This window comes from Pteropus vampyrus, unplaced genomic scaffold (genome assembly GCF_000151845.1).
Source record: "Pteropus vampyrus isolate Shadow unplaced genomic scaffold, Pvam_2.0 Scaffold22, whole genome shotgun sequence".
NCBI lineage: Eukaryota > Metazoa > Chordata > Mammalia > Chiroptera > Pteropodidae > Pteropus > Pteropus vampyrus.
The window spans coordinates 12032659-12050687 of NW_011888803.1; the positions used below are offsets into that span (position 1 = coordinate 12032659).

At 38.8% G+C, this 18029-nt stretch overlaps 1 pseudogene; it reads right to left on the reverse strand.

The window, feature by feature from the left end:
• Nucleotides 1-2413: 2413 nt before the first annotated feature.
• LOC111736801 lies at nucleotides 2414-2531 on the reverse strand (annotated as a pseudogene).
• Nucleotides 2532-18029: the final 15498 nt, after the last annotated feature.

Consider the following 18029-nt stretch of genomic DNA (forward strand, 5'->3'; position numbering starts at 1 on the left):
AGTAGTTTTGTTTTCCAACCCAGCAGGTCCAATCTCCTCTATAGTCACTTCTAATTGTGCTTGCAAACCAAATAGTTCTTTCTATACTTTTCTCTTTCTCCCTCTTCTTCCACCTCCCCACCACCACACTCCCTCCCTCCCTCTCCCTCAACCTCTATCTCTCCCTTGCCCTCCTTGCTCTCTCTCACCTTACCTTATCATAGGCCTCCAAAAGAAACCAAAACTAACTCACACTGTTAACATTCTCCCTGGAAATCAACTTACTAGGTCCATAAGTACATTTTCTATCTTCCAAGTTACTGCAGGCAGGGAGGCAGCTATGCCAATTGTTTCACAATTTTATAACGAGTTGCCATTTTTCCAGGTTGCTACAGCAGTTTCCTTGACATTTTTCCAGCCTCTACCCACCGCTCAATTCCAAAACCAATGCCGCCCATTTTGGGGTTTTGTTATGAAAAGTCCCCACTCCTTAGAACCAGTATCAGTTTGTTTTCATTATGTAACAAACACCCAAAACTTAGTGCTTAAAATATGTATTGAGTTCAAGAATCTTAGGGAGGGCTGGGTAGTATTCATGGCCTGGGATGGCTGTTCCCTGCTAGACTTTCTCAAGTGTCTACAATGAGTGGGTGGCTAACAGCTGGTGATCTAAGACGATTTCACTCCAATGTCTGACGGTTGACAGGTTTTTCAGTTGGTAGCTGTGCCACTCATCTCTTACCATCTAGCAGGCTAGCTCGGGATCTTTCACATGGTGGCAGAGACCTAAGAACAACAAGAGAGGGCAAATTCCAGTGTGCAAACTGTTTTCAAGTCTGCTTATTTTACATCTGCCATTGCCCTTTGGCCAAAGCAAGTCACAGTTACATGGCCGAGCCCAGAACCCATGCAAGAGGGGACAACCCAAGGGCACGAATACAAGAATGCATGAACAAAGTAGGGTCACTTACTAAAATCTACAACATTTAGTTTCCTAATGTTATGAATTGTCACTGTACATTCACTGATCAGGCATTGTTTCCAAGGAATGACTGCAAGATTGGGAGCTGAATAAAATGAAATTTCTCATTTTCGTCATGCGTTGTATAGAAACCAGCCCTTTTCTTTTCCCTCCTGCCCTATCCTAAAGGGCCTGGCTTTGAACAAAGTCATCAATATAGACTTCCTTCATGGAGAGAATACTCTCTGGGGACCCGAGTATATTTTTCCAATGGAAAGCTTTAGCCTGGGTCATCTTATTCTATCAGGAGAGTGCTACTGATGCTGAACCTCAAAAAGAAAAAGGCCTGGATTTTAATTTCTTTCTCTCTAAGAATTTTAAGTTCTACTCCATTAGGCACCTTGAAGTAAATAGACACACACATACACTCCCCCCACCACACACACAAAATACACACTCTCTAATTATAAAAACATGAATATGAGCAGTGGTCATCACTCTACCTCAACACCAAGACTCACTAGAACTCAAGTAAAATATAGTTTGAATTTTCGGAGCAGTCACACATATTCACCCATAAAAAGGCAGTATAGCCTAGTGATTAGTAATGTGGGATGGCTCTACCCTTTCTGGCTCTATGACCGGGGGCAAATTAAATAACTAATCTGTGCCTTGGTTTCCTCATTTGTCAAATGGTGATAATAATAGTACTTTCCTCAAGGGGTTGTTCCGAGGATGAGGAGATGTTTGTAGAGCACTTGCAACAAGTAGGTTCTCGATAAGCAAGAGCTAATATCTTCAGTCATCAAACTGGGGACTGGGAAGGATCCAGGGCTGCAGTAGGGCAGTTGAGAGGTGACACCATCTTCTCCTGCTGAAGTAGATGGCTGAGAGGCTCCTATTTTTCTCAATGCTGAGAAAAGTTTCCCAATAGCTGCTTTATTTTTCAGTATTTGAAGAATCCATGCTGAGCCCTGAGGCCTGATCCAGAAACTCAGCCCCTGCAGTTCTTTGCCTTCTATCACAGACACCTAAGAGGCTTCAGAAGCAATGACAGAGGTTTCTCCTAGCTTCTTTCTGAAATATAGTTCATTTGCCTCACAGACTTATAACAGTTTCAACACCTCTTTTCACAAAAGTCTCCCGTGGCAGACAGAGTTAGTGCTTATTTTATTTTATTTTATTTTATTTCATAAAGCCTTATTTGCTTACTAAGTGCCATGTCCAGTTCCAAACATTTTACAAATATCAACTTGTTCAATCTTCCTAATAATCCCATGGAATAGGTTCCATTATTGTCTCCATTTTATTTCTTTTTTCTTTTTATTATTATCTATCTATCTATTTATTTATTTATTTATTTATTTATTTATTTATTTATTTATTTATTTATTTTTAGGTGAAGCAACCTTGGTTGACCTCACAGATTGCAAGGACCTTGTCTGCTTACAATCTCCTATTTTTTATTTTTTACACCTACGGCATCTGTCTTCCTAGGTGGTCTCCCATCCAAGTACTAACCAGGCCCGATCCTGCTTAGCTTCCGAGATCAGATGAGATCGGGCTTGTTCAGGGTGGCATAGCTGTAGACTTATTGCCTCCATTTTAGAGATAGGAAAACTGAGGCACAGGCAGTTCAAACCTGTGCCAAGGTCAGCTAGTAAAGTGGCAGAGCCAGGACTCAAACTCAGGCAGTCTGGGTCAGAATCGATGCTTTAACTACTAAACTATGCTGACTTTCTCGATGAAAAGTTATTATTTATTAAGCAACTCCTAGGTGTCTGCACCAAGCAAAAGTCTTGTCTTCACTATCTTATTTAATTCTTCCAAAAAGGGATTCTTATCCCCATTTTATAAATGTGGAAGCTGAAGTCGATTGAATTTCAGTGATTCGGCCAAGTTATCATAGGTGAGTAGGATCAGAGCAATGCCTATTCTTGTGAGGCCCGCACTATCTCACCTCCAGAAGAAGTATTTGATAACTAAAAACTACGGTGATGCATGGTCCTGCTCTAAGTAGTAAACCACTCTTTCACCCTACTTTTTCATGGTTTTGCTAAACTTAAATTCCAGAGAAATACATTTAATGACAACATTAAGGTATTAGAATAGGCACATCATTTTATATTTACTACGCACTCATTCATTCATTCATTTCACAAATATTTGTTTAGAGCTTACTCTATGCCGGGCATTCCAAAAAACACACAAATAACAGAGCATTTTTGTTTAATGGTGATTGCAAATGTGGTTTCTAAGACACATGCCTCTAGGTATCGCGGCCCTAGTTAATTCTTTCCTGACACATCTGTTTGCAGTGGTGCTCTTATCCAGGACAGTCACTAGCTTCAGACTCCTAAAGGACACACATCATAAATAAAGTTCTCATTGGATTTAAAAGAGCTTTGGTTGATACCTGCTAGGAAGATTTACCTTGCTCACTCAAGCCACTATGCTATAAATTCCTATTCTGTAGCCAATTGCAAATTGCATTGGCATTTAAATTTGCTGCCCACTTCTGGAGAATAATTACAGCTATTTAATTGTATTCATAATTTAGCATATACCTGAAAAATATGCTGTGAAATATCGAAGGAATCCTTTAATACTGGTGTTCCATTTACAAACTGTCACATTTATAAAGCATCTTTAATCTTCTAGGGTCTGCTAGAATTTTTTATTACAGTCTGCTTTGTGCTTTAAATATTAAAGATCCAGCAATACTTCAAAAGGTGATAATGCCTGATGCTCTGATGGAGCTTAAACCTCACCAGCTAAATATATTGAAGAATGTTCAGTGGCCCTGGCTTAATTACACATGCATGTGTATTTTCAAATGCAATATTTTTCTGCTTGTTAGGTTTCTGACAAACCTCCAAATAGGTCCAGGTGGAACAAAGCATGTAAACAACCTTGTGAATGGAGCTTAAAACACTCAAATTAGCACCTTTCCTCAATTAATATGCAAACCTTGGAATCTCTGCAATTGATAATGTCATTGAATAATATGTGCAGCTTTATAGTGTATATTCGTCATTTCATTTTTCTAAAACATGTCCAGTTTAATTAAGTGAAATGACATTGTTGACAGCTTTTTAGCCAATGAGATGATATTTGTTCTCAGTAACTTATTCTTCTCTCTGAATATGGCATACATTACAAGGTAGTGGCAGGCTTTAAATGTACCATTTGTTTTCATTATATAGCACTTAAAAGGTAGCCTTATTCTAATTTAGCATGCCATGTTAAAGCAGCGAGAGTTCTTATAAGTCCTGAGACCAAATTACCTATGGCTGTGGATACTTGAAAATTACTTAAGCAGCTTTGACAATTTAAAAAAATTGCATTAATGCAAAATGTGTCTATATTATTTAAAAAAAAAATCTCCATTTGGCATTTGCCACACTTTGGATTTCTCTGAAAATATGTTTCAAAGAAACTGTATTTTGTTTTAGAACATCTAAATTTTTGTCATAAGAAATGAAATATTAAGCTCAGATTTTCAACTCAAAACTTTGAGATATTTTTTCATACGGTCACATACTATTGCTGAATATTAAAATTCCCAAATAAATGACACTTTGAATAGCTGCTCATCTATTTGGAAATATGATTTACTAAAACTACCTAAATAGAGATTGGCAATAGTTTGAAAAAGGAACAAGGCATTTTATAGATGAGCAAAAAAGGCTGGCTTCGAAAGATTCAATCTGCTGTAGAATCAATGTGTACCTATTGCTGGACTAGAAAAGATATATTATAAAAATATATGTGGAGGCTTCCAATAAAAGTTTAATTATTATGTTGTAACAGGTAAGGTTGTGAAAAAAAATTTTTTTAAAAAAATAAAATTCTATGAGCTCCGAGGCAGTATTAAAGCAATTTTCTAGGTGAGGCGGTGCTAGTGGGATATGACAGGTGTAGTATTGTTATTATAATACCTAAGGCAAAGCAGCAACCACACAAAATGATAGACAAATCTGAATTAATATGATATGATCAACAAGGTGGCATTTGAATATAATCTTTTTGTATTGTGGAGAAGGCTGTAGGTGTATTGTATAGTGAAGGAATTGCATGGAAAGCTGTAGACAGAAGACTTGATGGGAGGAAAGATTTCAGAAGAGATCTGTGCTTTGCTGGGTAAGGAGAATACTTGGAAAAATGATTTGTAAACATATTAAAAGCTGGATTTCTTTTCTTAAAGCAGCCTTCAGTGGGTGTGACAATAAACACTTAACCTTGGCAATTGGAGGCCTTTGAAACAAATAATTAGGGGAAATTGGGGAATGTGGAGCACACTTTAATTTTGCTTCCTGTTTTGATAACTCTTAGTTTTTCTACCCTGGATCTGTGAGCCAAGTAGCCATTTCAGATCCCCGGATGGGAAAACGTTACCTTCCCTGAGAATTTCAGCCATCTTTTTTGCTGTCTTGATCTATGATCACCACCTCTAATTAAAAGCTTTAATAGTATCCAGGCCCTAATAGCACAAAGGAGACCACAGCCTGCTGAAAGGGTGCATTTTATTAAGCGACACAAACTCTCAGAAATTTGAGCCTGCAGAAACTGCCTGCGTGATCTTTAATGGATTTTTAAAGATGACAAGAAAGGAAATGGGCAAGTAAAGCAATGGAAGGCAGAAATTCCCTGAAGGAGCATTCTGAAGTAAATCAGAGCAACTGAAAAAGTGAACTCCTAGGGCCTGGGGATATCTCCCAGGTTTTTCAGCTGGACACTTATGGCCTGTTGGGTCCCTGAACACCTCTGCTCTGGGCGGACTTTGACAGAGCAAGTCACAGAAAGACGAACGACAGCACCTGAAGTGCTGTTTGCGGGGCAGAAAATTGCTCCCTTTGCACGCTGGGCTGCCTTTGCTCTCTGTCACATGACTTATTACAGTCTGCCCATATAACAGTGCCATTTATGTATGTTAACTTGGTGAGCAGTAATGGTATTCTTTGCCTCCTTTTTCATTGCTGCTCAGGCAATTAAAAACAAAGGAAGCAAATGAGGTCAGCACTCGTAAAATCTGAGTCTATAGGTGACAGACACCCCGACACCAAATGGCCTTGGATGCTGCTCCAGTGTAAAGAAACCGTGGGCAAGGATACATCCCTGCTTCCCAGGGCTTTTACTAGATATTTATTTTTTCAGGTGAGAAGCTGATTTCAGGTTTTGTTTTGTTTTGGTTTTAAATCAACCTAAATAAGGTACATCTTTTAAGGAGTTTGATAATGCTGCTAATACAATTATATGCCCCATGTGAAAAAGAGACATAAATGAGAGATTGTTCTCTTTAATTTAGCACAAAGACCAACATTTAACCACACAGTAGAATTTTATTTCCAGCAGCTCTTTAAAAAGCAGCTCTATTGATGTCGCACAATAGTGTTTTGAAATGTTCCATGCACAGGTATACAAGGATACCTCATCCTATTTTCTGATCCCAGCCTTGTGATCACAGTGATTTTGAAAAGCTAATTAGAAGAAACTTCTTGCTTCCCCTAGGCGTGATTTAAATAACACACTGGTTCTTATTCCACATCCCTCGGCTTCTACGGTATGTATCCTATATATCTTGGCATGTAAGACAATCCCTTAAGGAGAGAAACAGCTCTCAAAATCAGAGGTGACTTATACGATGCCCTGGCTTTACTGCTGTAGCTTAGCTACTATCCCTGAAGCTGGCAATAACCCCCAAGCCCTTCCCATCATTGAGGCCTCTTCAGCGTGCTGTAAGAGGCTCTGGGAAGGGGCTGGCATGGAGGGGAGGTGGTCAGCACATACTGTCCTCCATCAGCTGCTGCAGGGGATGCAGCAAGGAAGACTTCAAGTTGACCTAATTATATTTTCTTCATAGACTTTAAATTTGAAGCTACAGATAGCACCTATTCTAAACTTGACTCCATTTGCACAAATATCTCTAAAATACCCCTGGAACATATGATGTCAAACCTCTTTTGAGCAGAATATCTCACAGGACCACTACAGGGCTCAGCAATGGCTAAGAAGAAATGGAATCCTAACATAACGTCTGGGTGTGGCTTTCTACCTCAAGACTTAAGTCGTGCTTGCTCTTATGATCACTCATACTCAAGGAAAAGTGTGAGAAATAGCCTTGCTTTTTATATATCAGGAGAGGAATATCTCTACTATTAAGTTTCTGGGTTGTACCTCTTTTAACATATTTATCAGCTTAGTGACAGATTACCATCTTCCTGTTGTTTTATTCTATAATGATTTAGTGTCCAACTAGATTATAAGATCTTCGAGAGGAGGACTAAATCCTACATTGCTCTTGAATTCTCACTTTAATCATACTTTATTTATTCTTGGGCATACAGAATGCTCTTCATAAATGACCTATGGATCTGTGGGCACCTTCACATATCATACTCACAAAAATAAAAATATGCACAACCTCTGCTCTGGTGGTTACTACATATATTTGCAAATAACAGAAACTTGGGAGTACTCTCATACTTTAAGTGACAGATTTATAATTCAAAAAATATCTTAGTCAACTGGAATGTTGAACTGAGCTAATGGCATAGCCAAAAATTCTGGGACAGCATTGCTTTAAATCTCAGAGGCATCTCAAATTTGCATTTATTCTTTTGGCAAGCATTTAATGAGCATCTACTATATCCTGGGGATTGTTCTATAGGCTAGAATTACAACATGGAGCAAGACAGATATGATTCTTACTCTCGTGGAGCTTACATTCTATGGCCCAAACATTTTCACTATATCCCCAGCCCATAGGACAGTCCCCAGAACGTGGTGTGATGCTCAGTAAATGTTTTCCCTAGTGTCTCTCTTCTGGGTAAACTCTTCGAGTTTTTTTGAAGTTCCCTCAACACCCTGCCCGCTCTCAAAATACCACTCTAAATACAAATGTTTAACTTTGTTCTAGGCTGAGATTAGGTGATTGGGATTTCAGGCCATGGTAACAGATTAAACAAAGGCATAGTGGTATAAAAGCTCATGGATATTAAAATAAGAGGAAGTGACCCAGTTCTTGTAGAACAGTAATCTTAACCCTGGCAGTGCATTCAACTCACCTGGGGAACTTTCAAAAGAAATATACTCATGTTTGTTTCCTGTGCCCCCAAATTCCCAGTTGATCTCAGGTTAGGCTCAAGTTTGGTATTTGCTAAAAGCTCCACCTACACATGGGTCTAACATGCCACCAGAGTGAGAACTACTACTCTAGACTAGAGCATGGTTGCCTGGAGATGAGCCTGAAAATGCTTTCTCAGAGTCATATTGTGAGAGCCTTGAACAGCATTGTTAGTGAGCTTGGAATTAATTCTGTAATAAATGAAGAGCCTGAAAAGTCTTTTAAAAACACACAGGTGACATGATCAGATCTGTCTTAGAAAGAAACTCTGGTGACAGGAAGTAGGGTAAATTGGAGGAAGAAGTGATCGTAGGCAGGGAAACTTGTTGGGGAGTAATTGAAACAGCCCTAGTGGGAGATAATTAAGCCTGAACAGAGGCTGTGGCAACACAGCTGAGAGGCCGCACTGTTTCGAGAAACAGTGGTGGATAGAACTTGCGACACATGGTGATCCTGAGTGCACGGGTTTGAGAGACAAGGAATCGAAGTTGGCTCTAGGTTTCTAATGTGAGTGGTCGGCCAAGTAGAAGGCACTATTAACTGAAGGCAGGGATTCTCATCGAGCATCTGAAATCTGGTTGACCACCCAATGGGAATGTCATAGAAAATATTGAAGTCCTAAAGAGGAGAAGAACTGGGCTAAATATCTTTAAGAATCTTTTCAAGTTTGAAATTCTATAGCCCTGTTGCATAAGGTTATTAACTCATTAAAGACATGGTTTGTATTTTCATCTTTATACTCTCTACAATGCTTAGCATTTCGTAGGGCCTCTAACATATCTGATGGATGAAGAAAAATAAAATGAAAAGAACACTTCTAACAGGCTTCCTGATGTGCAGAACTATTTAAGTTTCCATCTTACTGTCTTACTTAAACTTGTTTCACATTAATCTGAACAACGTCCCTATTTCCATATAACACTATTGCTTTTATGGTCCAATGCACAAACCTGAGCTCCTTTTCTCCATCTATAAAACTGAGCTGTTTAATAATAATAATAATAATAATAATAATAATAATAACAACAGCAATAAGAATACCTTCTTTCTAGGGTACTTTGAGTACATCGTCATCACCCAAAGGGTATAAAGGTGAGGGGATACCGGAGAGCCACATTTCATCCAAACTACTGTGGATGATGTGGGCATGGCCACAAAGAGATTCTGTTCAGTCCTGTGCAGCCAGATAAGCTCAGATGTTTGGATTTGCTGCTCTGAATGTACTGTCAGTAACCTAGTGGGCCAAGTTAATATTAGCTCGCACTGGGTATATGAGGGTATTTTGTTGCCATTTGGAGAAATGACCAGTTTACTTGGTTATATTGACAGCTCTACTGTAAAATTTGCTGGCATTAAAGGTCAAAAAGACCCGGTTTTCCTCTGTTTGCTTCTACTCAAAAGAGAATAAATCTGGGAGCTGAATCACTTCTCTGACAATAATTTATGAATCATGCATTGACTGTGTTTGAATTGAGAAAGGCTTTCATATCCTTTCCATTAGCTCAGATTAAGTTTTCATATAGATGCTGGGAAGCATGCTAGCAATATCCTTAGCTCATTTTTATGAAAATTTTATCAGTGCTTTTTTCTGTACTACACTCCAATTGGGATGTCTCAGAATCTAAAGCTCAGCTTTGGACATGAACTTCTCTCAACCTGGCTGGCTGCTGCTCTAAAGGTTTCAATATTTTATGGGCTCTGGCTAACTCAGCCGTGAGATTCAAGCTGCAGAGATTTAACTCTAATGTAAAATCATGAACGGATGAAAACTGGGATGTCATAAGTAATACATCTACAAGAGCAGGATGCAGTTACCATTTTTAAAAGGGCTTTAAAAAGAAAACAACATTCTCTGTTCTGTCTTTATGCCCCAAAATGAAAAGCCCCTGAGCTATTGTACTAACATAGGGCCATCTTTTCTTGTCTGCTTTTCTTCAATTGTTGCTTAATTGTTGTGGTGGGCTGGGTTCCCCCGCCCGCGCCCCCTTAAAGTCCCCTATCCACATGAAAGGCCCTAATGTCTGCATTCCAGAGAAATGGGCGCCGCATGGTCAGATGTGTATAGGCCAAATCCATTTCTTAGCATCTTCCTCTTTTTGTCTCAAAACTGATTTAAAACATTTGGAAAATCTGTCTATTCAGCTGAAGTGTTCTAGTGCATTCTTTCCTAGAAACAGTGGGGTCACATGTGATCATCTGATGGACTTCTCTGCTGCAATCTATAGCCATTTCCCTCGAGCCCCGCAGAGCCTGGCGAAGCAAAGGAGCTCTGTAATGGCTCCAATAACAATGTGTTCTTTGTGTGAAAGAATCCAGGGGGAAGAGCTGGGGTAGACTGGTCAGTAACAAAAAAAACCTAGCATTTTTGTACTATTTATTTCTTCATTACGTACTCTGCCATTAAACATATTTTTAACAGTAAATACCCTTTTCCATAAAACACTGCCTAAGCATGAAAAGAACAAATACAGAAAGTTTTATTTTCAAAAGACTGTGGTCATTATTGCTAGTTATTAACCTGCTTCAAATAAGACAGTTGATGGGCAGGACTGCATAGCATGTGTCTGAACTTGTAAAGGGAGAGATGGTTCTAAATAGAGCTTAATTTATCTGTTCAAAAATGTCACCTGACATATGCATCGAAATAAAACCATCTCTCTCTAGTTCCAAAAATATCACAAAATCAACACCCTACTAAAATCCAGATTTGCAGATAGGAAGAGACCAAAGAGATCAGGTGGTATGCCTCTTTCCTTAAGGGCACTAGACCACTAGCCACCCAAGGCCAAAAGGTGACTATACTGTTCTTAAAAGCTTCAGGGACTCACGATCTCCCTCGGGAGCTTTCCCAGTGTTTCAATGTTCTGCCCTTGTATTCAAGAGAAGTCTCTCCATTTTAATTGAATCCCAGTTCCTTTTGTTTAGTTATACCACACACAACATGGGAAATAATTCTTTCACATAGACCTCTTACATCCTTGAAGAGAATAATGAAGTTTACCCTTTGATCTTATCTTCTGTAGAATAATACCAGTTTCTTTAACATAGCATATAAAGGTCACATCTCATCTGTGTCCCCACCAATATTATTATTAAATGTCCCAGAGAAATCTGACTTCAAATAATACTACAGTATTTAAATATTAAAATTGGGATGAGTTTTTTGCCTATTAAACTGGAAAGATTTAAATATAATGTACATGTGTATAATAGACCCTCCCCTTATCTGCGGTTTCACTTTGAGCTGTTTCAGTTACTTGCGGTCAACCATGGTCCAAAAATATTAAATGAAAAATTCCAGAAATAACAATTCATAAGTTTTAAATTGTGATCATCCTGAGTAGCATAATGAAATTTCACACCTTCTCATTCTGTTCCACCTAAGGCATGAATCATCCGTCTGTCCAGCGTATGCACGCAGTGCTAAATGTTAGTCACTTGGTAGCCCACTCAGTTATCATATTGACTGTCACGGAATCACAGCGCTCGTGTTCAAGCAACCCCGTTAGTTTACTTAATAATGGCCCCAAAGTGCAAGAGTAGTGATGCTGGCAATTCGGATATGTCAAAAGAAGCCGTTAAGTGCTTCCTTTGAGTGAAAAGGTGAAAGTTCTCAACTTAATAAGGAAAGGAAAAAATTGTATGCTGAGGTTGCTGAGATCTATGGTGAGAACAAATCTATCCATGAAATTGTGAAGGAGGAAAAACAAACTCATACTAGTTTTACTGTCGCACCTCAAACTGCAAGTTACAGTCACAGTGCATGATAAGTGCTTAGTTAAGATGAAAAAGGCATTAAACTTGTGGATAGAAGACATGAACAGAAAATGGGTTCCAACTCATGGCAATGTGTTACACGAGAAAGCGCTGAGCCTATACGAAGACTCCAGCCAGGGATTCCCACAACAAGTGATACCAAGCCATTTACTGCAAGTAAGGGATGGTTACAGATTCAGGAATAGATTTGGATTGAAAAATATAAAAATTACTGGAGAGAAAGAGACCACATTCACATAACTTTTATTACAGTATATTGTTATAATTGTTCTATTTTCTTATAAGTTATTATTGTTAATCTCTTACTATACCTAATTTATAAGTTAAACTTTATCATAAGTATGTATGTATAGGAAAAAACATAGTATATATAGGGTTTGGTACTATCCATGGTTTCAGAGATTCACTGGGGATCTTGGAATGTGTCCCCCACAGATAAGGGGAGACTACTGAATGAATATGAATATGTAGGCTGAGAAATGAGACTTTTCATCCTAGGCTATAGGGAGGATGAGTTGGTGTAGCTCATCTAGGGGACAATTTGGCACTAGGTATCAAAAACCTCCAAATATTCATGCCCTTTAATCTAGTAATTCCACTGTCAGCAAATCATCCTTAGAAAATAATCAGGAATATGTCAGAGATTAAGCTGAAGAGTGCTGGTTACAGTATTATTCATAACAGTTAAAAGCTGAAAACAAATTAACTTTCTAATCACATTAGAATGGTAAAATAAATTACCATGCAGTTATATGATAGAATATTTTGAAAGAATTGGAAAATATTAGAAAGAAAAAGTATGATATAAAATTACATACATATATATACAGTATAAAATCCATTTTGTTAAATAAAATAATATTCATTTTGTTAAAAAATAATTTGTGTACTTAATACATGTGCTACCGTACTAGAACTTCATGTTGCTATTCATTTAATCTTCAAAATAAAACTTATGTGTAACACATTATTATTATCTTTATTTTGTGGAAAAGGAAATTGAGACTTAGTTTAAATAACTTTCCAAGTCCAAGAAGGCAGTGAGTGGCAGAATTGGGACTTGTAACCATGTCGATTTGATGCCAGAGGCTGCGGTCTTTAACAGTATGTTATACCATTTATATAAATGTATGAAAAGAGCAGAAGTTAATAATCCAAACAGTTATTATTCCTGATGTTGAGATTAATATTGATTTTTCTTCTTTAAATTTATTTTCCAAGATATCAAAAAAAAATATCGCTTTCATAATTAGAGAAAAAAGATACTTCTCTTACCCTTTCTCCATTTACACACACATGCACACGCACATACACATAATGTATAATCTGCCTTTCTTCAAGCACAAATTTTCTTCAAAATTTTTGTCATCACCATCCTTTCTAGGTTTACGCTTCTCTAGAAGAGCTTGAAGGATCCCACTAAACGTAGTAGAGTTCTGATCCTTGCCTTTGAGGCCATGTCAAGTTTTCATTTCTCGCCCAGTTGCAATTAACAAAGCTGCATTAGAGACCATTAACATCAAAGCAATGACTTCACCTTCAGTCTTCATTCACTAAAAACGAATCACTCTTATGTACTCCTTCCTGTTTTCAAGTCTTATTTATAACTGCCCAGGATGTGAGTTCAACCTTCTCTCTGAAAATAAGCTACATTTTTTCCCTGTTTTATAGAAAATCATCCATCATCGGCACCAAGAGCTCAACGACTGAATGTTTGCTGCAATTCTGGGGATGATGATGATGAGGATGATGATACTGGCGGCTGGCAAAGCCATAGTTCATTCTGCCACAGTCCTGTTGCCTACAGCAAAATTCAGCATGGACTATTTTAACTTTAAAGGAAGTAGATGTATATGGTGGGAAGGTGTCATATTTATATCCCCAGTCTTTCAGCAAACATTTGTTGAGCAAATACTATGTCAGGTGCAGTATTAGACATTCAGTCTACAAAGATGAATAAGGCCTAGTCTCTGCTCTGGTGGAGCTAATTGTCGAATGGGGTGGAGAACTAAAAATATAATTTGGGGCCTGACTGGGAAAGACCTGTTAAGGCATTTTGAACATATTGTTTGGGTATGGAGATTCCTCAGAAATGTTTAAGTCAAGTTGTGACATTACCTGATTTGCTTACAGACGACGTACTCTGACGAGAATATAAAAATGGAGTGGCATCCAAGAGGCCATTATGAGACTGCGAATTAGTCAAGGAGGAAATTATGCCAGTCTGAAATAGGGCAATGGGGGATACTGATACATTTTTAGATATTGACCTAACAAGTCTTCTTAACCAGCTGGATTGGGAAGGTGAGGGTGCAACAAGGGAGTAGAAGAAGTCATGGCTGACTTTGAGATTTGAGCTTGAATGATCACTAGGTGGTGAAACCACTCAACAAGATAGGGACATAGAAGGAAGATTCTTAAGTTGATTTTGAAGGCTGATGTTTTTAAAGTACATTGTGTCAAGGTTTTTAGAAAGCAATTGAGAATGTGGGTATAGAACTTGTGAGAGAGGTCAGCAATGTGTTTGTTGTGATTCGGTCATACACACTTGAATTCAACCACTAGGAGAGTTCCAGTTAGCATAGACATATTTTTTTCTTCCCCTTCTGAGTGAGAGAGGAAACCAAAGTACGGTTTCGAGCATGCAGACCCTTGAGACTCTTTATGCTGCTACCCTGACATGCTGATGCAATCTGGCATGGTGTTCTAGTTATTTACTTAATTGTCTGCAAGCTCCTACAGGGCATCACTATATATAACAACGTTGCTGAATTGATTAATAGAGTGAGGGAATTTGCATAGAGTGAGGGAATAAGAAACATTTAGAGATTATATAGTCTGTTTTTCCAGGAGTTGTTAACTCCATAAGTAGCAAACAAAGGAAGTGTGGCCGCAGATACCCTGACAACAATGGTAACAGTCAATTCTTTTTACAGAGTGCCTCCTCCACTATATTACAATTCTTCCTTGACTCTTGGCCTCCCCTTCTTTCAAACTGCTTCCGAACCAAGCCATTGTATTAGTTTAGGCCAGCATCTCCTCACATCTGTTTTACTACAGCAAGATCCCCATGGTAACTCTCCACTAGTCATTATTGACACTTCAGCCAGTGCAGTATTTATACGCTATAAATCCAAGCATGTCATTCTCTTGTTGAAAACATTTTAATGGTTCATATCGTAATTAAGGTAAAAGCCAAAGTCCTTAGGCTTATAGTAGGGCCAATTGTCCAAAACCCTTCTGCTTATCTCTATAGCCTTACCTCCCTTACCACCTTACCTCTTTCTTCATTCCATCACATTCTTACTCTCTCATCACATCAAACTACAGCTGTCCCCAACTGCCTTCTCTTTTCTAGCCTCAGGACATTTGTACATGCTGCCTGGAGCCCTGTGCCTCTTCTCTTGCCCTCTCAGCCTGACTAACCCGTTTAGCCTTTAGGACTCTGCTTAGTTATTCACCCTCTGCATGCAGGACACTTGCCCTGATATTTCAGGTCTTGGTTTCATGTGCTCTATACGTTTATTGATGGCACTCTGTTTATTCCCCTGGCAGTACTTATCACACTGCATTGCTACAGACATGGACCTTTCCTCCTCAGTGGATCTTGAGCTCTTCTTCTTGGTTGTTTCCTAGCATCTAACTCAGTGTCTGGCCCGTAATAAGCCTTCCGCAAATATCTGACGGATGAACAAATGTCCCTCAGGGTTGGAGGAAGCATGAGCATGTAGCTGGGCAAAACAGGCTTCATGCTTTCTCTATATCCTGTCAGGTGGAGCTTGCAAATGAGGTCAAAGTTTAATCAATTGGTCCACTAAGTGTCGTTAAACTACAGCTTCTCATGCAGAGTCAGAGATGAAAGAAAACTGAAGTTGGAATTTTCCTCAGAAAAAGAGCAAGCACTGATATTTCAAAGAGAAGATGCTTAGATGAAACATACCCATCTCCTGCTTGTACTGGCAGGTGGGATGTTATTAGCATCCCTGATAAGCAATGAGATGGAGCCCAAGGCACTTCCCCTCTTCCTTCCCTCTCTTTCTCCTCCTCCTCTTTTCCTCCCTCCCTCTCTCTCTCCCTCCTTCTTGTTCTCCTCTCTAGCTCTAGCTCTCTTTCTTTCTCTCTCCTCTCCCCCCTTGCCCAAGCAACAATCTTAAGAGAAGTGCAATAACGCACAGTGCCTGTTTAAAAATTAAGCGGACAAAAATGAGTTGAGGGTTTTTTTTCTTCTTCTTGCAGGAAACAAATTAGCCCACAGTAGACTTGTGCCTGCAAGCAGCCCACTTAATTTGGTTATTTCCTATGCCTTGAGGCTAGCTTCTTCCCACTAATTCTGCCAGCTTCTTTCCATGTGAGGATTTATCTCCTTACTCTATCCAGAATCATGTGACAAGTGAGAGTCCTATCTGTATTTTGTCTATTTAATCATCCCACCACCTTATTCCAAAAAGAATCTAAGGTGATGAGTCAATTTTATAAGAACAATCTCTCCCCTAAATGGATGTCCAATGGTTTCAATCAGAGCTCACTAAAATTTCAAACCCACACCATTAAGTATATAGTTAAAAATCAATTCATAAAGTTCATGTTTTCAATGGGTTTGGAATATTGAGGACATAGGCCCCCAAAATGACCACACAGGGGTGCCAGCTCCTGATTGTCTAGTTGCAGACGATCCCTGTGCACTGCTTCAAGTTCGAGCTGGCAAATTACTTAACCCCTGTACATTTCTTCATCTATAAAATGTGCATATTAACAGTGCCTACACCACAGGGCTGTTATTAGGGATAAACTAATTAATAAACATCAGATGCTTAGAACAAGAAGTAGCACAGCCTGTTTAGCATCTACTGGTCCGTGTTTTAATTCCCTTTCCTTCCATTCCCTATTTGGTGAATATCATCAGCATTCACCAAGTCTCCAGAAAGTAAAAGTCAGCTTAGGTGCTTCTCAGTCCTGCACTTCACCCATAATTGGTCTCTAAGCTTTACCAAATTTACCTTTCTAAAAACCTCCCAAGTTCGCCTCCTTCTCTCTACTTCCAGGAGGTTGTTTTGGTTCAGTCTTTTTTTTTTTTTTTGATTCAATTGTTTTGGTTCAGTCTTTCTTTTTTTTTCTCACCTAAATTAAGGCAGTTGAATTCTAAACCATCTCAATACTTCCAGTCTTGTCCCTTCTCCAACCTTTATAGTGCTTCTCTGTGTAGAGTCACCTTCCTCAAGTTACTATTCCAGTACCTGTAGCATAACCTCCATCTCCCTCATCTCCTCTCCCACCCTTCCAACAGCCACCTTGGTCTCCAGCCACATGGAACTATTGGTAAGTGCCAAATGCATCATGCTCTTTTGCTTCTGGCCTTTGCACAAGACACTCTCTCCTGTCTAATAATCCATTCTCTGCATTCTTCACTGGGCAATTCACCACATTTTCTCCCTAATTCCACTAAGATATCTGCTCTTCTCCATATTCCCTTGATGAAGAGTCAATGTGCTATGCTTAAAAAAGACCTCTAAAGTCTGCAAGGTTTGAATCCTGGCTCTATCACTTCCTTGCTGTGTGGGTTTAGGCAAGTTACCTAACCTCTGAACATCTATTTTGTTATCTATAAAGGTAATAAAAATATCTACCTCATAGGACTGTTGTGAGAATTAAAAGAATCATTTCAGATAAAGTGCTTGGAACCATTTCCAGAACATAGCAAAATGTAAATAAATGGAAGCTATTATTATTCTCATCATCATCATTATTATTAGTTGGGACCTCAAACAATGCCTAGAAAAAATTTAGCTACTTAAAAAGGTTTTAAAAAAGGACATACTGCTCCTTCTTGAGGCTGGTTCTGTGGCTCCTCACTGAGCAGCACATGTCTGTAGAGCACTCACACCTCACCAGTCTCACTGCCCTGTGAGCACAGCCTCCTTGGGTGGCCTGTACGGAGGAAGAGTGTGTAATTTGTAGCTGGAAGTCCTGAGTCTGACACCAAAAAACCTGTATTACTCCAAGTAAATTTCGTTTAATTCCTCTAAGTTTCCTCATCTGTAAAATGGAAAATCATACACGCTTTACAATAAAAAGTCTAAAGCAATTAGCCCTGTGCTAGCATGTGATAAAGAGCACCTATTAAATTTTAAAAAAGAACTTTTCTCAGCACTATTGCAAATGCATTCTAACTAATCAAAACTCAAACAA